At 40.1% G+C, this 15,302-nt stretch overlaps 1 long non-coding RNA gene across 2 annotated transcripts in view; it reads left to right on the top strand.

Moving 5' to 3' along the window:
- Window positions 1–15,035, top strand: part of LOC114006565 (uncharacterized) — a 16,172-nt gene extending 1,137 nt beyond the window's left edge. The window contains exons 2-4 of one of the 2 annotated variants that reach the window (XR_003548281.1): window positions 208–339; window positions 452–602; window positions 14,697–15,035. This is a non-coding gene — a long non-coding RNA (uncharacterized LOC114006565). Of the gene's footprint in view, window positions 1–207; window positions 603–14,696 lie in introns of both variants that reach the window. The other variant, XR_003548280.1, reaches the window with a different exon arrangement.
- Window positions 15,036–15,302: the final 267 nt, after the last annotated feature.

Genomic DNA, 15,302 nt, shown 5'->3' with positions numbered 1-15,302 from the left:
GTTAGTGTAGGGAGGAGGCAAATGCAAGAGATGTTTAGGTAAAAACAAACAAACAAACAAAAAAACCCAGCAGATTGCAAATTTCTTTATTAGAGTAAGAAGCAAGAGCACATCTCAGATTCCCAGTCTGAGATGTCATTAATAGCTATTAAGAACAAAAAGAGAACAACTAGATTCTAATTTAATTTGGGACTTGTTGATTTTCAGTTGCTACAGAGATCACTCATCAAACATGTCCATTAGGCAACTGGAATCTAGAACGTTCAAAGACTGCTGTGCATATTATAATCCCTAAGGAGCATGTGAGAGGACTTCAAAAAGCTTGTGGAAAAATGAAGTGTGAGTTTATTTTGGCACAAATTTTTTTTTGAAATTCATGTATAGTTTTTTCATGATACAAATTTTCCATTAACTTTTTTGAACACTCCTATATTTTTGAATAAACTAGCAGAAGGTGAAGTTTTCGTAAGTGAACAATTTGAAGTCTAGAAAATGATTAGCGTCACTTCAAAGGATTGGGTGCTTACATTTACTACCATTTCACAAGAATTTTTTTCCTTCACATAAAGAATTAAAGAGACTCTTGACTATCAAATGAAGAGGTATGTTCGCATTCAGATTATTGTTCTGGTGTTCAGGGGTCATGGCTCCTTTTTAACAAAAAGTCAAGTTGTTCGCTGGAAAACAAATAATACAATAAAATAAAACATTGGATCAGTTATGGCAATTAAGACTAAAGCAAATGTTGACTCTTGTCTTTTAAATGAGGAACTTAGCCTAAGAAAAGTGGTATTTTACTTTCAAAAATGTCTTTCTTTGTTATGCTATACAGAAGGGAAGGCTTGAGAATTCTATCTGCTTATGTTTGACTCTAAGGATCACTTCTCCACTTCCATTGGAGAAAGAGGACTCCCAACACTGTTCATATTTTTAAAAGCTACTTTCAGCCCAGGAGAGTTCCCAAAATTTCTAGAACTCATTCTCACTTCTGAATTTCATAGCTTTATTAAAATCTGTGAATAAAGGGATCAAATCTATTGCACCATTGAATTCCCAGTGATCAGCACACTATCATATAGAGAGTAGGCACCTTGAGCACCCAGAAAATATTTTATTTTTACTTATCAAGAACATTCATTCTAGTGATTGAGGGAGATGGGCAGCTATCTACAGAAAAATTCCTGAACTGCTTCTTGATGAAAACTGCAGAGAAGAACAGGCAGCTAGGAGAAAGGATAACTGACAGGACTGATGCATTTTGGGGAGAGGATGACTTAGTTGAGAGTCACTTGAACTAAGAACTAAAGGCTAAGATGAGTAGCTTTTAAGACCGGAAGCAGAGGAACAGAGGCAATGGATGATTAAGGGTCATCTTGGGTGATATGGAGGGCCCTGTCAGGCTCAATTTCCTGAGCTGTAAAGGGGGCTGCACTCTGAGGTCTAAGTACTTTCAACACTTACTACTCCTCTGCGAGTCTCTGGATATGGGTTGAAATAATCAAGAAAAGTTTCATGAAGGTCTTGGGACTGAAATTGGGCTATGAAGCTAGACTGTGCTTCAACAGGGGTTAGAGAAGGGAGGACACATAAGTGGTGGGAGTATTCTGAGCACCATTACAGGAGCAAGAAGGAGCACAGACCTTATGGATGGAGAGAGATAAAGTTTGCCTATCCAGGAAAGAGAGGAGAAATTTAGCAATAAAGGAAGAGAGAATGGTTTATGATAGGAAAAATTATGTGAAATTGATTACTGAGCCAGGAATAGATGATCACACTTAATCTAACTAAACTATGAGACTGGAACTATACTCTTATGGTCCTAATTTTATTAATGAGAACACTGAGACACAGAGAAGTAAGAGAACATGCCCAAGACAAAGTGGAATCAATGTGGGCCAAGGATGCCACAAGGGCAATCCAATTTCCCAGAAGAGGTGGGCTTGGGAACAGATAACCAGCAAGATATGTGTTTCTTATCACAGTCCTGCCAGGGGCCTTATAGCATGATTTAGGTTTATATACTTTTTCCTCAATAAGTTTATAAGCTCTGGGATGGCACAGAGAAAGACTAGTATGTTTGGTACATTTTTCTACAGTTTTAGAGCCTGGATAAAGACTCAACCTTGTGTTTTAAATAATTTTTTTTCTTTTTTTCTTTCAAGAAAAAAGAGAGACACAGGTACCCCTCTTAGCATTTCAGCACCTCATGATTTCTCCCTCCATACTTCTAGTCAGTCAGATCATGGGCATGCCTCTTGTACTCAGGTCAACTCAGCATCTGAGCCCAGGCCTTCCCATAAGGCTCCATCATCATTCAGAGGTGCCCCATCACCTGCACCGCCATGCCTGGACCCTAAATCTTGTATTGAGGAGCAGTAAATCATACAGTTGTGCCTGCCCTACTCAGAACCCCTTTCTGTCCATGCGCTCCTTCCAGCCTTGCCAAGAGTGGGCACTTGAGTCAAGATCAGCCTATGATCTTGATGTTAACCATTGCCAGGGCACTTCCTCCCAAGAACGGTCTCTACTAAGCAACAGGCCCTATGTTAGTTGGGATCTAAAAATGGGGTATTCAGAGACAATCATCAATCAGTAGCAAAAACAGAGACCAAATGAGGTACAGAAAGAAGGCAATAAGCAAAAACCAGAAAGCAGAAGAAATCTGAATAAAATCAATGAAGAGCGAAAAAGAAATTGAAACAGAGTGACTGAATTACCATAGAAGATTCTAGGACAGAGAAGGTATGATTCCAAGCAGAGCATGCGCAGGGAAGGTATGAGTTTATGATCATGTGACCTGTGGTGTCACACAAGACCAGATTTAGAAAGTGCTTCCATTTGTCATTAAAATTCTTAAGAGGTCTTTTTCATCTTATTTTTTGTTTTCTACTAAATTCTGCAAATTATGATAATGAAAGTGACCACAATGACAACAATAATTACTATTTTTTTTTAAAAAAAAGAAATAGAGTCAGATGTGTGGGTAGATGTGAGATTGAAAGGTGCTAATGCTATCCTTTCCTTCTCTCTTGTCCTTGGGGTAGAAAGGACAATATTAGCCAATCATGGCCTGTGGAAGCTTCTTTCCACTAGAGCACTCTCCAGGGTAGTCTGTCTAGAATGCAAACTACATCTTTTCCATTTAAAACCTCCAATGTCCAATGGAGGGATTAGCAGATGGCATAGTCATTACATCTATGGAATCCCACCTGGCCAACCATGGTTCAAGTCCCAGACCGACTGGCTTGATGTGCACTTAGGCATGTGTGCCCAAGATCCCAGAAGTGGAATGGAAGAGAAGGGATTGTGGTGTCCTTCCCCTGAGTAGTGATTTCTCACTTTCTCTCTCTCTCTCTCTCTCTCTCTCTCTCTCCCAAGTGCACATGCCCTAAGCCAAAAAACTCTTAAAAAATATATTAAAAACCTTCAACGACTCCCAGTGCCCTTAGGTCAATGCCCTGTATGAGCATAAATCTGACATTCTCCAATTCACCCCTTTTTGTCTCAGAGACAGGTTAAGGACATGCCTAGAACAAGTCCATTGAGTGCCTTCTGCATGAAATATCAACGTAATCTGGCACCAAATTGTTACCAGAGAAGCATCTCCTTCAGAGATCACTGCATGATTCTGGAAATCTTAAGACCTAAAGCAATAAAGGAATGAGATCTCTGAGGGGTATGCTTGGGGCAATGATAGATGATGGTTAGGATGAAATCTGTGATAGGTTGACAGACAATATGGAGTAGGTAGATCTTACTATAGACTTTCTACTTTGCAAAGTGGTATATGATGAATGAGCACAGCTTTTCTTCTGCTCTTTTCCCAAGCAGAGCTCAGACTTTCCTTTAAACAAATGTTGAATAAATATTTAAAGAGCAAAGTTGTAAAAGGTGCCAAACTATTGGACTGCAGGGCTAGACAATATGTTTCAGTCTAGACTTGCTAACTCCCTCTCCTTCCTTCTCTCTCTGTTACTCTTTCCTCTCACAATACCATTTTATCAGTTCCTGGAAGATACGACCTCAGACGCTTGTCAGAAGCTATATCCTAAGTACTCAGGAAATGTTTTCCTTTCAGTCAGTTGTGGTCTCAATGGCGGGATACAATGGACAGGAGAAAGCTATAAGAAAAGTAGGTACAAGGCAAAATAGATTTCTCTCACATTTCAAAAGAAAGATTCTAAGACCACAAAGTATAAGAAATTTGAAGAAATAAAAGAAATTAAAATGGTAAAAAAAATTTTTAAGTAGAAAAAAAAGAAATTTGGCAGTCCAGGTTCTTGCTATGAGGAACTTGATGGACTGAGCATCTGAAGGACTGATTGTGTTTCCCCAATATACCTCTACCCTCCCATTCCCACCACACCCTGCCCCTCCCAGTATAGACTACAAGCACGGGTCTGAGAGTCAGTTATCCCATTGGCTTTACCTCTTAATGATTATGACCACTGAATGATTATGTGTATTTGTCTTATTCTGTTTCTGCTGCTATAACAAAAATATTGAGACAAGATAATCTATAAATATCAAAAATTTACTTCTCACAGTTCTGGCTAGAGGTCCAAGAACAAGGCACTGACAGGTTTGGTATCTGGTGAAGGTTTAGTCTCTGCTTCTAAGATAGCACTGAGTTGCTAAGTCTTCACATGGCAGGGGGCAGAAGGGCAAAAACAAATGCTCACTTCCCTACAGTCCTTTCACAAGGACATTAGTTCGTCCATGAGGGCACACCACTCATAACTTAATCACTTTCCAAAAGCCCCACCTCTTAATACTATCACATTGGATCTTAGATTCCAACATATACATTTTGTAGGAACAGATCAATTCAAACCATAGAGTTAATTTTTGTTTGTTTGTTTCTTTCTGAAATTTTTAAAATGTATTTTTTAATTTCAAGAAAAGCAGTTTTAACTTTAATAAATCGTAGAAATGCTAAGGAACTTCGCTTAAAAATTAAAGCCAGGAGACAGGTTAGGATTCTGTTCAAATAGTAAGTACATGAACCTATCAACAGCTCAATACAGGACAAAAATCCTTAAAATCAGACAACAAAGCCTAGATGAAAATCAACAATGTTTTAGTCAAAAGTCATTAAATGCTGTTTCATCAGTTCGGTCTCATGTACTTTATCTTCTGTTGTGGTTCAATCTTCCTGATTAAATTCTGGGACATAATATTCAGCTCCAGACTTGTCCCTATGATTAAGTTGGCCATTTTCTTAGTTTTTGAATTTTTATTTCCATGTATCTGTGTTTTATTTTCCTGGTATAGCACTCCCTTGGGAACTTCTTGGAGATCTGGTCTGGTGCTGGTAAATTCTTTCAGGTTTTTTTTATCTGAGAATGTTCTTGTCTTTTCTTCTCATATGAAAGATAATCTTTCCAGGTACAGTATTCTTGGTTGAAAATGCTTTTCCATTAACATTTTGAATATATTTTCCCATTCTTTCCTTGCTCGCATTGTTTCCAATGTGAGGTCTGCTGTTAGCCTGATGGAATATCTTTTGTAGGTAACTTACCGCTTATCTCTTGCCAATCTTAGTATCTGTCTTTGTGGTTTTGGTCATTCTGGCTATAATGTGCTTGGAGAAGATTTTCTTGGGTTGATTCTATTTGGAATCCTTTCTTTTTCTTGGGACTGGATCTTTGAGTGCCTCTCTAGGTTTGGAAAGTTTTCTTGCAGGATTTCATGGAATAGATTACCAATGCCCTTATGAGTCTCTTTGCCTTCCGGGATACCAATTATCTGGATGTTTGGACATTTGACGGTATCTAGTATTTCTCATATATTATTCTAATTTGGGGGAGCAATTTTCTCAGTCTTTGTGGTGGATTTTTCTAGGCAAGCGATTTTATATTCTACATCTGAGATACAATTTTCTGTATGATCTAGTCTGCTTTTAATACTTTCAAGGGATATTTTGACTTCCTGTATTATAGCCTTCATCTCTAACAGATCCATTTGATTATTTTTTAAATTGTGTATTTCCTTTTTCCGATCTTGCAAGAATTTCCTCACCTCCTAGAACTCATCAGCTCCATTCTCCTGCCTCTTCCACAGTTCATTATCTCTCTTCTCTTCCATCTCTGTTAGCTTTGTCATTATGAATATTCTAAATTCTTTATCAGACATTTCCACAATTTGCATTGAACTGTCTGTGGATGAAGAGGAGTCGTTCTTTTCCCTTGGAGGAGAGGTATTTTCTTGCTTTCCCACATTTCTTGTGACCCTGCAGTGATTTCTAGTCATCTGATAGATTCATGTGTTTCTTCCTAATTCTTGAAGTTCAATCTGAGCATTCAGGAGCATGCAGAGGAGGTGGTCTGGAATCTCTTTGCCATTCCATTTTTATCCCTTTGTGCAGAAGAGTCAGTGGGTATTGAGGAATATGTTAACCCTAATAGTATTTGGATGTTTGGTTATCATTCCCTTAATTCCATCTAGAAACACAGTGAATGGAGATTGAGGAGCAGAGTGACAAGGTAAAAGAAAAATAAAAGGAGGGAACCAGCAGTTAGTGTAATGGCTATGTCACTGGTCGACTGCGGTTCACGTCCCGGACCCGGTGGCTTAAAACTCACGCCAGGAGCATGTGCGTGCATGCCCAAGATCCCGAGAGGAGAATGGAGGAGAAGGGATTGCGGCGTGACCATCCACCCTGGGGGGTGATTTCTCGCTTTCTGTCTCTATGTCTCTCCAAAAATAAAAGAAAAAAAAAGAAAAAGAAAAAGAAACAGAGAGAGGAAAAAAGAAAGAAAGAGAGAGACAAAGAAAAAAAAAACAACTAAAAGAAGAAAAAACAACTAAAAAATATATTTAAACAAAAAAGCAAAAAATAAAAACGCACAGTGCACTTGCATGCCACGGGAAATCACTAGTTCTCAGCAGCCATGAAGGAGTCTTCTTCTGAAGTCCTACCCCTTGCCTCTCCTGGCGTCATTTCTCTTTTTTACCCCTGAAATTACTAGTTCTCAGCAGCCTTGGAGGAGTCTTCTCAGTTTTTTTTTACTTTTAAATCAATCTCTGTGTTTGATTCCTCATCTGGAAATTGGGACAACAGTATTACAATAACACATCAGCTATCCAATACAGTTGATAGGATCAAGTTAGATAATTCATTATATGATACCATACTTGCATAAAACACTTTAATTATTAACACAGTGTCTGACATCTAGTATTGTGTTGAACTACTCAACCCAATAAATGCTTAATTGGTGTTTCTTGCATTGAGTTGAATGTTAAATCCCAATGCTAAGTTCCTATCATTGCATTCTCACCTTTCTCTAACCTCACTTTGCCCCATGCCATGGTTTCTATCTGAAATGAAGCTAAAAATAAGAACATTACAATTTCCCCATTCGCAAATCCATTAAATATTTTGAATTGCAAACAAGCGAAATGTTTTCCAATGGAATATTCTACTCTATTTTCTTCAAAGACTATTTTAAAATACTCATCTACCTTACTTAGCAAAAGAGGTTCGGTTTGCAGAGCAGGTGAAAGCTATTATGAGGTTCTCTCCTGAGCAGTAGGGAGAGTGTCAGTTTGTGGAGATTTATCGTGTGCAGTTCATGGGGCCCTAGGGTCGTGATGTTGGCATTTATGCATTAGCAAGAATAGCGCTGAAAGCAAAGCTGACATATGTAAGAATGAGTAGGCCCCGGTGCTGCCTTTTTGTTCTTTCAGAAAGATCATAGCATATTCATGGGAGCTGCCTCTGATTCTTACTCCGTGGTTGCCAAATCATTCTGAACACACCAGCCTTCAGTTCTCTGGTTGACCTATCTCGTAATGGATTGAATTCTAGCAGGTTCTTTCCTTCCCTTCCCTCTCTCCTTCCCTTTCTTCCATTTCCTCTTCTGTTGATAATTCACTCACAAATATTTAAGGCCATCTACCTGGGGCTACAGTAGTAAACCATATTGATTTGGTACTCACTCTAGTGAATCTTATAGGCTAGCAAGGAATATAGACATTGAATATCAGTAAATTAGAAGTTGCATTGGGAGTGAAAAAAGATTGGACCCAACCTAGTCTGAAAGATGAGAGAAGGTCTCCTAGAAGAAATAATTTTTCTAGTCATCAGCTGACCAGCTAGGGGAAACAGGCTAGGAAGAGAGGAATTAGAGAACCTTTCTGAGTTTGAGAGAAGAAGGTCTGAGCTCCTAGCCTAAATCTACAGTTGCTCTGGGGAACTCCCACAGTGGGCTGTGGGAAATTCTGACAAATCTCCAGCATCTGTCCCAGAGACAATTTTGCCTACCAGCAGGTGAGATAAGCTACTGTAATCTCCTGCTATGATCTGAGGGGATTTTATATCAACACTCTGGGCTTGGTATTGAGCAGTGTTCACCCTCAGTTTACACAAAGGAATGTCTAGTCTCTGAAAAGTGGAGCAGCTTGCCACACACTCAACCTCCAAAAGGCAGGGCTAGAATTAGAACCCAGGACTTTCTGTGCCTACAGGGAGTGCTCTTCCCACAATATTCTAGCAGCTTCTTAACATTGTCTTTACTGTTTAAATTATGAATACTTCATATCTTGAATTCTTTTATACCTTAAACAAACATAATAAAAAGTTTAAATTTTTTTAAAAAGTAAATACTCCTTGGGAGAAGCAACTGATTAAATCAGTGACATTTAAGGATTTTTATGTTCCCTGAGATACTTTTTATCCTAACAAGAGAAAAGACAATAACATACAAATTATCAATACCCATAAAAGCTTGAGACTAAGAAGCAGAGGTCATGGTGCCAAATATAAGGGTCATGTTCTTTAGGATTTCAGCTTCAACCAACTCTTCAAAGTTATAATATAATCTGCATTCCCCAAGCCTACCTCATATTTTCATCGGACATTTGCTCAAAGTGTTTCTCTATGTGGCATTTCTTTTTTATCCCTTGAAATAGCTTTCACCTGCTCTAAGAAAACTGCAGATCCCATTATCCAGAAATCATCCAGGCCCCATCTCTCTTCTCAGGCTGTGTGGTAATATCTCTATTATTAAGCACTCAATATATTAGTCCTTGTCCTAAAGTTAATTAGGCATTCAGCCATTTCCCCTTCCAAATTGTGAATTCTCAGGAATCATAGCTCACTAATTTGTGTATCTTCCACAGGGCCCAGCGTGATGCTATGTACATAGTAGGGGCTTAATAAATGTTTAAAGACTTGAAATGAAAAGACATTTGTCCCTGGTTTGAGTAAATCTCTAGTAGAAATTTCTCCATAAATGGTTTGAGTCGAAATGTTTTTCAGTTTGAGCCATTTGTAGGCTTGCTTTGGTCTTGATGAGTTTTCTTTGATAGGAAGAAAAATGTAGCCCAAATGCTCTCTCCTGTGATAGGAGTTATAATTTCGAGCTACTGAGCTGTTCATAAGCAAACATTTTGAATTCTGTACTATGTTCTGAGCCAATTAGAAGCAATTGGATTTATGAATTTTTTATTTTCCTGATTGATTTTTCTATTTAGTTTCTCCTGAATAAGTACTTAAAAATCTTTCCATAACATTCACCCTTTTTGTTGATTTTTAGCCCTAGAGAACCAACCTTCAGCAATTATACAAGCCCTTCACACATTTTTTTTTGCATTCCACTTCTTTAAAGTAGTTTATTGAAATCCTCTTCAGATGAAAACCTTGAAATCATTAAGTAGATCACTGTTCAGAACCACATTAATTCTTCTATTTTTCTCCTTAAAAGAGATGACTGATGGACAGCTTAGAATAGCAATGAGGTATGGTATTTATCTGTGATACCTCTTCCATGATGAATAACTAATTTATTCAAAATTCCATTACTTGGGACATTTCGATCATGGTAGAATGAGTTCTCTGATTTGGGTCCTGGTTAATTTAGAAATAAATTTCTTCCCTGAGAACATTCAGACCTACTGAAACCAGCTGGTGATAGGGCCTGGACATGAACACTGCAAAGCAATAGCTTCTTAATTCCTGGTTTAAAATAGCCAGAGAGGTCTGGGGCCTCGGCCACCATTATTTTCTCCAGGGACTTTAGCACCTGTCCCCAAAGTCTACTCCCTGCCCTCAACACTGCTGCAACAGTCCTGTATGACTTCAGTGTCTACTGGGAACTGGACTCCACCAGCACTCAGAGCCATTGACCTATGAAGAGCTCAGACTCCAATTCCTTCTTTGACCACAACCCTTCTTTGAAAATAGACCCTGGGAATCCCTTGTTTAACCACAACCTCCCTAGGCCTGGTCCTTGGCCCTAACAAACTCACTGCTTCCTTATAGAGGTTTGAGGCATAGGGTCCTAGTGCTCCCCAGAGTTTAAGAGCACCCTGCTCAGAGTATTTAGCCTATGAAGTGGAACCACACTTGGAAGTCCCAAAGAAAGAATAAGAACTGCTCTTACTGTAGCAGGTGTGTAGACTCCAAACCACTGATCTTAGCTTATGTTCTGGTTTTAGAGACCTAAACACGTGAGATTTCAAATAGATTAGGTTCATAACCACAGAGACTTGTTTCCTATTGGTTAATGCAGAGCCTCAGTTCCCTCCAAAATCCCCCTTGGCTGCCACTTCTCCCATAATTTTCTTGGAAGGCTCTGGAGAATTCTCGTCTATGATCATGAAAGAAATCAATCAGCTCCCTACATGGCATCATGATGCTATCTCTACTTAGTTCCTCTATCTCTGTGACCCTGTTACCCTCCCAAGTTCACTCAGAATTCACCTAAATACAACAGCCATTGCTACTGCTTCTGTGGGCATAGCTGCTATCGGCCTCTGCAGGCCTTGCTGGGCTTTGGCAAGTACCCCTGTTGGGAAAGTGGGAAAGTGGAGATTGACCCTGACCTTGACCTTCTCTTTTAGGCATTCCATTCTGTTAAAAAAAAAAAAAAAAAAAAGGTACCAAAGCAATTATCATTCATGCAAGCTGTCTTTTCCTATTTCCCCTCTTCTTAAGGCTTCATAATTGAGTCAGCAGAGGGCTAGGATGAGAAACAATCTTGGTCACTGAAGACTAAGGCTTTGGTCCTGGGTCTGGCTTGTGGGCCAGATTCTGTCTTCTAAAACAAGTTCTATCTGCCAGCTCTGCAGTCTCTCAGGCAAATTGTTCCTTCCAGCAGTTCACTAGGTGCCTGGATCTCAGAAGTGAATAATGCTTAGGCAGAAGTGGGAACATCTCCTCTGGCTCCTCTCCAGGGACCCCTCTCTCATCACCTCTGCTGTCCATCACAGAATAGAAAAACAAAAATTTTTAAGAAACTTAATTTAAATCTGATTGATCTTTGCCACAATGAGAGATCAGGGTATTTGAGAGAAGTCACATGTCTCAAAGTGAAAATTACATTTATCATGGCTATGCATCAGACAATGAGAACTGAAACCTGAGCAATTAAAATTGTGATCAAGCAAACCAATCACACTGCATGATCTGGAGAGAGCACAAAGACACAACTAGTCACTCAGAAGTAAGAGAAACACACACACACACACACACACACACACACACAGAGAGAGAGAGAGAGAGAGAGAGAGAGAACAGAGAGGGCAAGAAGAGACCTTCCCCCATTCACATTCTCTCCCCTTAGGAATAGTTGAAGGTTTTTCTATACTGAGTGTGGTCCACAGACCAAGTACAGCATCACTTGGGAGTCTATGACCAATACAAGGTCTCAGACCCACTCCAGTTCGAGAGGATCCAAATCTGCACTTTAACGATGTAGGAGATTTGTATACACAATACAGTTATGAAATACTGCTGTCGACTTTACTAACACTTAGCAGATACAGAAAATATCCCTCAGATCCTTCAGAGGTCACATGTGAATGAGGTTAAAAAAAAAAAAAAGAAAAGAAAAGAAAGAAGTCTTGGGGAATCTGGAAAAGGATCAAGAGGAAAAAGTCATTAAGAGGGATTCTGGGAATGTTAGAGGAAAAAAAATTTTCAGACTTTTCAGTTTTGCCAAAAATTGGCTCTGGGCACCAGCTTTTACAGTGAAAGCCAAGAGAAATATCATCCAACTGAATAATTTCAACTAGGATCTGAGGTGTCTCCTCCAAATCTACCAGTAGACTGGGAGCAGGGAAGCTGGCCCAGCAAGCCAGAATCTCCACTTCCCCATTTCTGACAGAATACAGTCTCAGAAGCATTGTTGAAGAATTTGGTAACTGGAATAAGAAAGAGTGAGTCATATTCACTGTTGCCTTTCCCTTGAACAGAATTAGCAAACGTTATGACCACAACGTTGAAACCATGTAGGTGGAGAAAGAAAATCCTAACTTTAGTAGGGCACAGTGATACATCCAGAATTTATTTCTATTTAATCCTCCTGTGCTAAGGCAGTTAGGTATTTGCCGAATAGAACTAGGTAAGTACCTGGCTTTGCAAAATATGCTATTTCATTTGCAGAAGACGGATAAAGGTCAGCAACTACAATGTCTGAAAACAGACCTCTTCTCTGGGTTCAGCTCTGCACTCCTGGGCAGGCTGTCCTGCTCATGAACTTCTCCCCAGGAAAGCAGCAGATAAAGGTATTGCGGGAACGGGGGCAAAGCCAGCATGAGCGTGCCGTTGCTGCGGTTCCCTGGATCTCACTTTGTCCAGTGATGAAATCTGTCAAGGACAGAAGCGCCACTGCCCATGTACATACTCTGTGCTCTGGGTAAATACCATTGCCCTGGATCATTTTCTTTTCTACTTGGAGAATGTGTCTTGGTGACCCAGGAAATCCAGGGCTCGCAGCCAGACACTGTGCTGTGGTTGTGGGGACTCTGCTTGGCCAAACAGCTGCGTGTGACAATACAGAATTAGAAGCGGAGTCAGGGCAATGTGTCTCACTTGCCACTCTCGGAGCTGTGGAGACAGGCTGCTATTAATCACTCTGACCACATCTATCAAGCTTCTCTCATTTGGCCACGGCTCATAGTCACAGAGGCACAGCCAGGGTCTCCTGATAAATCAAATCCTACAGTTCTATGATAAGGATGACACAGGTGAATGACGGACAAAAGTGTACTGCTGTAGCCACAAGTCTACCTATTAAAAAGTGGAGAAAGGAAAAGTTGATTGCCAATCTACTGCCAAGGACTATTAATTACTCTTTCTCTCTCTCTCTGTCGTCTCTACATATAGTCTTACTAAACCTCCAGGATAGCACCTTGTGAAAGTTAGCAGAATCCCTGTTTTTAAATGAGGTCACTGAAGCTCAGAGAGGTTAGGAAAAGTGCCCAAGTAAGTTGGGAAGCCAGGATAGAATTTCAGGTTGAGGATAAAAGCACAAAGAGTTAGAAAAGAGAGGAAGACACATAGTAAGGAACTAAATCAGGGGAGAAAAGAGAAGGCAAAGAGAGAAAGAAGAAAAAGCAGGGAGGGGAAAAAAGAGAATAAGAGGCAAAGTCCAGGAACAGAAAGTGAGCTGCCTTCCCAACCAGAATTCCTACACTGGGGAATTTGCACACTGGCAGCTCTGCCACGTACAGGTTGGCAACTTGATACAAAGCATACAACCGCAGTTTTAATCTGTAAAATGAGGTTAGTCATATTCAGCCAACTGCCTCCCTTGTTTGTTTTCAAGATCAAATAAAACTCTGTGTGGAAAGTTCTGCCAAGTGGGAAGTGCTGTACAAGTGGGAGCTGTTCAGTGGTGTTGCAAGGAGCTGCACCCACATCAGTCAAGTGGACAGATGAGAATCCAAACAGGCCAAGCCCCCAGTACAAAACGAATGAGGACGTCTACCAAGTGGTGAAGGGAGCCTGGAGGAACCCCTGCTTCAGATTGGAAGCCAAATTGGGTGGGAGCCTGCAAGGCTGGTCTCGCATGGAATGGACCCTACTGATTGAAGTCAGTTGCTCCAGGCAGAGACAGCAAAGAAAGCAGAGCCTGCTGCTCTTTTTCCTACTGAGGTTTCAGAGAATGGAAACCCTTCTCCCGAATTCTGCCTCATAAGCAAGAGCAGTCACTCTGATTCTTTCTGGGCCAGGAGAATTTCATTGAGTTGTCCAAAGCTTGTATTTTATACTTTTAGAGAGATCTGGGAGGAAGAAAACAGGAAGTTTCAATGTGGAGATCTAGGCAAGGGATTAATGTGACATAATTCAGAAACTGAGGAGAGGGAAACTGAGGAAGGTTTTTAGTAAAATAAGGTCCCAACAAGAAGGTCCTTATTTATTGAAAACCAGAGGGGAATGTTAATTGAAGAAGTTGTGTGTGTGTGTGTGTGTGTGTGTGTGTGTGTGTGTGTATAAGTCTGCTTTAAAAAAAATTATTTCTTTTTTCTATGAGTGTAAGAGGCAGAGAGTAACCTTAACAGGATCTCAATGTCATAGCCCACTCTGAGTCTTAGCCAGGACCATGGTCATGCATGTTCCCAGTGTACTCAGGGAGGTCTCCAGATGTGAACCCAGAACCTTTTCATGTGGGTCGTCCTCTCAGAGCATCATGTTTCACCTCTGTACCACTGTCTATCTTCTCCTCTTGCATTACTCACGACAACAGAGTGTGAAGGAAGAAAAAGACTAATTTGCGTAGTTTTTTTTGAGGCATGAGGGTCATGAAGAAATTGATGACACTGGAGATCAAGGAATATTGTCCGGCCTGAATTGGAAATAAGACTGGGTTGAATTTATTAACCTTGCCCAACTAAACAGGACAACAAAGCTCTATTTGTAAATACGCATCTTTTTATGTATGCCTCATGATTTCTGATTTTTTCAGGGGCACTTCCCAGGAGATACTAGAGGAAAGATGCTACAAAATGAAGGAGAAAGGCCTAGAAACAAAGATGTGCTCCTGCAGGAGGAAACAGAAAGCCTTTCTCTCTTTCCGATTCCCGAGGATGGTAACAGTGGGTCAAATGGTATTTCCAAAGACATGGATGGCCACATCCTTATTGTTGGAGCCTGGGCATGTTAGTTTACTAAGGGTCATTCTAGATGTGATAAAGTTAAAGACCTGGAGAAGATTTATCTTGGCGATCCCTAAATTCCATTACAAGTAACCTTTAAGAAAATGAGGCAAGTGACCAGCAGATATTGAAATGGTTACATCATTGGACTCCCATGTAATTGACCATGGTTCAAGTTCCAGACCAGCAACTTAAAACTCATGTCAGGTGCATATGTGTATGTGCCCAAGATCCCTAGAAGAGAATAAAGGAGAAGGAATTGTGGCATGGCCATCTCCCCTAGGAGATGATTTCTTGCTTTCTGTCTCTCTGTTTCTGTCTCTCCAGCAAGCACACATGCCCACTAGCAAAAATCTAAAAAAAAAAAAAAAAAAAAAAAAGAAGAAGAACATGAGGTGGAGGGATATTTATTTGAC

Source organism: Tupaia chinensis, unplaced genomic scaffold (assembly GCF_000334495.1).
Source record: "Tupaia chinensis unplaced genomic scaffold, TupChi_1.0 Scaffold148904_1, whole genome shotgun sequence".
In the NCBI taxonomy this organism is placed as follows: Eukaryota; Metazoa; Chordata; class Mammalia; order Scandentia; family Tupaiidae; genus Tupaia; species Tupaia belangeri.
Note: the sequence above shows the minus strand (reverse complement) of the source record. Positions and strands in the feature narration are given on the sequence as shown.